This window comes from Pteropus medius, unplaced genomic scaffold (genome assembly GCF_902729225.1).
Source record: "Pteropus medius unplaced genomic scaffold, Ma_sr-lr_union100, whole genome shotgun sequence".
NCBI lineage: Eukaryota > Metazoa > Chordata > Mammalia > Chiroptera > Pteropodidae > Pteropus > Pteropus medius.
The window spans coordinates 5,382,448-5,388,249 of NW_024355205.1; positions in this window are offsets into that span (position 1 = coordinate 5,382,448).

Here is a 5,802-nt window from a genome sequence, read left to right on the forward strand (position 1 = left end):
GAAGGAAGGAAGGAAGGAAGGAAGGAAGGAAGGAAGGAAGGAAGGAAGGAAAGATGGCAGACTGGCCGGCTGGCTTTCTGTTTTTCTATCAAGCTCTAATTCCACAACTGACTGAACTATTATGCAAACCGAATGATGCACTAGACAGGACCCAGTTAATGGGACAGAATTTTAGGGAGAATTATTTGAAATTGAGAAAAAAATTTTTACTCTCAGTGCTATTAAATGTGATATGACTGACTCACACTCTACATTGTTCTTCCAGTCATCCTGTCCATTCACTCTATCACTAAGCAAAGAACGGGATTCACATATCACCAAATTCAGCAAAGCATATGAGGAAATTCTATGGCATGTACTCCAGCCCTGACTGGCTAAACATTTTACATTTACAGCTACTTCCCTGTCAGAATTATAAATCTACAGAAAAAAAAAAAAAACTAATTTTAAATGGAGCATATCAGAAAAATCAGAGCTCAGCAAAATACAGCCTTTTCTTGACAAATACTGAATAGCTAAGTTATATACACACATTGTGGTTTTAGAGATTGTCCAAGCTATGGAGTGATTTGAGACTTCAGTCCCTTATCCCTGGGTGCTGGATTGAATTCAAGAAGATAATTAAAGTCAATGGTACCTGGCATATGAAATCAAACACCCACCCTTTACTCTCTGGATTTGGTAGATCAAAGATAATAAACATGTCATAAACCAAGACAAAGGGCCACTAGGGAGTGACAATCACCTCTCAGGTTTAAAAGTTGTCAGAATGGTGAGTGTAGATACAGGAGTGATAAACACTCCAATCCCTGCTCTAACCTAGACTGAACAGCCTGGAAGGAATACTGGCCAGGACTTTCAACATATCGGCAAGAGCCAACCCCTGACAGCCTGGAAAAAAGCAGAGAATAGGAAAAATGTGCCGGAGCACAGCACTCATCTGTCCTGCCAGCACTCAATCTCCCCGTGGCCAGAATCTGTCACTGGATATTTTCATGCAGTTATCAATAAGCTGTACATGAAAACTACCTGTAAGCTGACTCTAGGATTTGGTGTTAAATACTAGAGGGTATAAAGTATCCTGCCAAGGACAAACTATTACAACCTTATATTCCTCTACTAGAAATGTGTATTCTTTTCCTTGTCAGGTTAGAAAGAGGCAGCAGGGTACAAATGACGAACTGAATATCAAATCAAAAGTCTTAAGGTCTGGTATCTGTTTTTCAGCTGGTAAACAAAAGACATCTGAGGATTCAAGAGGTCGGTTCGACTTATTTCTTACACCATTATGATAAGAATGAGAATTCTTCATAGTTTGTTATCTCATTTTTGCGTGGTCTTATCTTCACAACTCTGTGAAGTAAACAGAAATGGTATTATGGTCTTGAGTGTCCGATATGAAATGGAAGATCAGAGACTATGAGTAACTTGCCCAGGTTCACATAGCAATTTCTAGAGCTGAGTCCCATATTCCATAAGTCCAAGTACAGGGTTCTTTCCAACACAGTCTTTCCCTAGCGTATTATAAGGGCTCTGCCCTCTCTTTTACTGTTGCTCAAATGGTCCCTTAACCTGGCCAGTCATCTTATAAGTGAAACTCCTTTATAAGGAGGACCTTTAGCAATTTGATAGATAAATCCTTTGAGTAGATTCAAAATGTACTCATTTGGTATTGAATTCTGTTCTCTATAATGATCTACAGTAAGCTTAGTTTTAGTAGTTTAATTACAAAATGTAGCAACATTTATTATCAATATTTTACTTTATGCCTTTAGAATAATTAGTCTAGAGTAAGGACTTTGAATAAATTTGAACGTTTGAGAGGCATTATTTAAGGAAAAGCTTGCATTATTCATTTAGTTCGAGAAATATTTACTGAGTATCTACAAAGCACTGTCCAGGGTATTTAGAAGACAAAGTGGTCAGGACAAAGGCTCTTCTGTAAAGAGCTTAAAAAGAGAGAAAGGAAATCAAATAAGAACAAGTAAATGCATATATGCATGAAGAACTACACTGAGATAAAGGCAGAGGTTCCGAAAGCTCAGAGAAAGGGCACTCAATCCAGTGTTGGAGGTCAGAGAAGGCTTTCCAGGAGGAATAACTTCAAATACAGTAATTTGGAAGAATGAAATTCTTCAAAACTTTCCTAGCCTCTTCTGTACCTTTAAGAGCCATTGGGGAACTCTGACCAACTTCCAGACACTCATGCCCTTTCCTACTTTAAGGCTTTACCCTCACTATGCCCTTAGCCAGAATTCCTTCTCATGACTTTGATTCCAATATCTTCTTTTTCATCCTTCAAGGCTCAGCTTTAATGTTGTCTTTTACAAGAAGCCTTCTTTGATTTTAAGAAACAGAACGGAAATCAACTTGAGAAGATTATAAGCACAAGCTTCAAGTTCTATTACATTTCCCTTGATCTTTCAGAAACCCTAAGCCCCTCAGCTCTATTTAGTCATTTAAAGACCACCATGTCCATGCTTTAACATTTTAAGAATAAGTCATGCTTTACGATACTTGAGTGTTATTGAGGAAGTCTAGAGGGGAGAAACCAAGGCCATTCCTAAATTCTTCCAAGGCTTCTGTTATTAAGGTATCTTGGTCTTCAGCCAAAGCCAGAAGACCAAAAGATAGAGTTGCCCTTTCTGGCTGTTCCATTGGATCCTAGTTTGTGTATGTGTGTAGTCTGAAAGGTAACCATTATCTGGATCCTTGGCCAACTGGTAGCAAATTTGGGTGAAAACATGTCAATATTGCATTGCAGAAGATCTCAAGGTTAGCACTCTAAAATTATATACTGGTTCTTTTGGCCACCAGCATGTCTTTACAGATGGGACCAAAACAACTTTCTTTGGAAATACCCTAGGGACTAAAGACAGAGAGACAATATTTATATTATAGAGTTTTGCAAACTCTCCGGATATCCTAACAATAAGTTACAGATGTTTAATCCTAAATTAAGAAGCTAAGTATAATGTAGACTCTACAAATGGCAATTTTCTATAATTTGAGGAAAATATTTGGTAGCTCAATTCCCACTAGAAATGGCTGGCAATGGTTCTGCTCTGTTAAACATCTCTGTCAGCCTTTTTACAGACACGATCATCCAGAAGAGAATAGTAGATTTATTTAAAAATAGAATTGATTAAAAAAAAACCTGTAATTTGAATTTTGCTCTGGACATGTGGGTATTATTTTTTAACAGGAGAAAGTATTGAGAAATCAAAGGACCTATATTCGTATCTGAATTAATTCTATTGAACCATTTCCTGGATTTTGATATTTTGTGGTATTATCTTGCTCTCATTTATTTTGAGAAGAAACTTTATCAGTTTTCCTGTAGCATACCATTTTTTCTCTTTATTTTGCTTGCAGTAAGATATCAGCCTAGTATCGGCAGAGCAACTTACTACAATGATTCTTTGTTCCAGAAAAAAAAAATGCATGAATAGCACATTATTAAAATAGAGAAGGAAGTGTGTTTCATTTCGTTTGTTATTTACTTAGTGATATTGTCATGGTACCAGGTGCTTTACAAAAGACAAATAAAGTGAAGCAATAATGCAGTGCACTTGGATCTTGCATTTGATATGAGGATATCTGAGTACTTACCAAACACTGACTCATAAATCAACTCACTTAGGGTAGGATGCAAATGTTGCTTTAAATTTATAGTCCACTTTATGGAACCTCCATGCCACCCAGTACTGTATAGAATGTCTTGTTGAATCTCTGAAGGCTCCGAGGAAAGGTGAAACCAAAACGGGAGTGGGCTCAGGAAAGATGGTAGGTGTGTTTTGAAGAAAAAAATAGCATAAAAGGTTGGGGGGGGGCGGGAAATAGAATAGAAACTGGGAACCTGAAAGCTAATGCAATGAATCATATAGACAACTGACATAACTTGGCTTCCAAATCAAATACATATTTAATAGATCAGAATAAATGTTTTACTTATCTTAAACTCGACTCTTATCTATGTCTAACATATTTATGATATCTGAAGCTATTTTTTCTGCACAGGAGAAAATTGTTCGAAATTTTTTCAAGATATTAATAGCCTTGATTATATATTTATATTCACAAAGTTGAAATCCGCTCCATCCTAAATAATAATTACATACAATTTGCCACCTACCATTTCGATATGAAAATTGAAATCAGTAAAACCTTATCAACTCAGATCCCACTAAGTTCTAAATTTGTAGGAAGATAAGCAGAAATCAATAGATTATGCTTGTAAGGTTTGTCAGGTGATAATGCCCAAAGGGGGTCATGCCTGTGATAAGGCAGAGACCAAAGACAACAGGTGGCAACCATTCAGGGGGTCCCTGACATTGGAGACATACGGCTGCCTCTGTAGACCTTCATAGAAAGTATCCTCACATCTTTCTCCTGGGAAGACTTTGATGAGTCCTACGTTCAGAAATAAAATGGAGGACAGAGACTCCACAGGCAGGTCTAATTGCTATTTTAGAATGAGGAACTGGAGACCACGCCTGTGCAGGGGAATCTCAGCTTCAGCCTGGTTTTCTGCTGTCCATTGCTGGGGTTCGGAGCTCTCAGGCCTGATGGAAGTCTGTGGCCTGGGGCTGAGCATCCTCTTAGAATAAGCCCACATTGTACCCACCGCTGGAGGGTACATAATCTGGGCACTTCTCAGTCTGATAGAGTACCAGGCAAAATTCCACTCTCAGGGAGGACTGAGCAGCTCTGGAAGGTGGCTCATTGTAAGAGAGGAAGGAGCCGTGAATAGGGCTGAAGAAAGTAGCAAAGCCTTAATATTCAGTGGGAGGAGTTGGTGTGCAGTAGCACGATTACTCCAGCCCAGCCCAGTCCCATGGGCCACAGGTTTATGTCCTGGGGAGAGAGAACTTTATGACCAAGCTCTAAAACAGCTGTTTCAATAAATGCTTTAGCTCAGTGGGGACCTTGCCTTACATTTAGCACAGTGTGACACAAAAGGGAGGTTAGCCTTCTCTCGCATTCTACCAGAGATCATTGCCCAGCTCTGCACACTAAGACTGTATTACTGTGCCCACCAGGGGATCAGCACGAGAGCCTCCAGGGCACAGGAGAACAGAGTGGAAGAGCTGCAGCCTTGGGGGTCAACTTCTCCTGGAAGGAGAAAAGGGAACATTATTAGAATGCTATGAGAGCTGTTTGAGAAAATAGGGTATTTTGGGTTATGATTCAAATAATTTTATATTTCCAAAGACTTATGATTTCTCCACATTTGCAATTTTTATTATCACGTGTTTCAAAACCAACAAATGACAAGGGACTGGCCATTTGCCTTCAGAGAACATGAAGAACAGGTAAGACCAAGACCTTTCACCGGTGGGAGAAAGGGTAGCAGGATAAAGATCCTCAGTTGCTAAGAAAAATAATAGAAATGTTTTAAACAATGGGGTGGGAGAAGGAATTTTCAAATTTCATGTAGGAACAACCATTTAGCAGGATCTATTCTCTCATTCAACTGATGTGCTTATTTTTAAATAAATTATTATTTTTTATGTAGAATTTGGCCATGCAATAGATTTTTCTTTTAATCTCCAACATACACACTCTTAGTAATGCTCTGACAAAATGATCATTCCAAATCCCTATAGGCCCTCTGTTGGCAATATTTCATAGCCATTAGTTGAGTTATCATGTAGGCTTTATAGTAATAGAATCACAATTCTTCTGCTATTGAGACTCTTTGGGGGATTCGAATAGCTCTTTGCAACAACTATCAGGACCAGTTAGGGAGGTGACGCTGTGTTCTGAATTCAGACTGCACAGGTTTCTCTGACAGGTCAG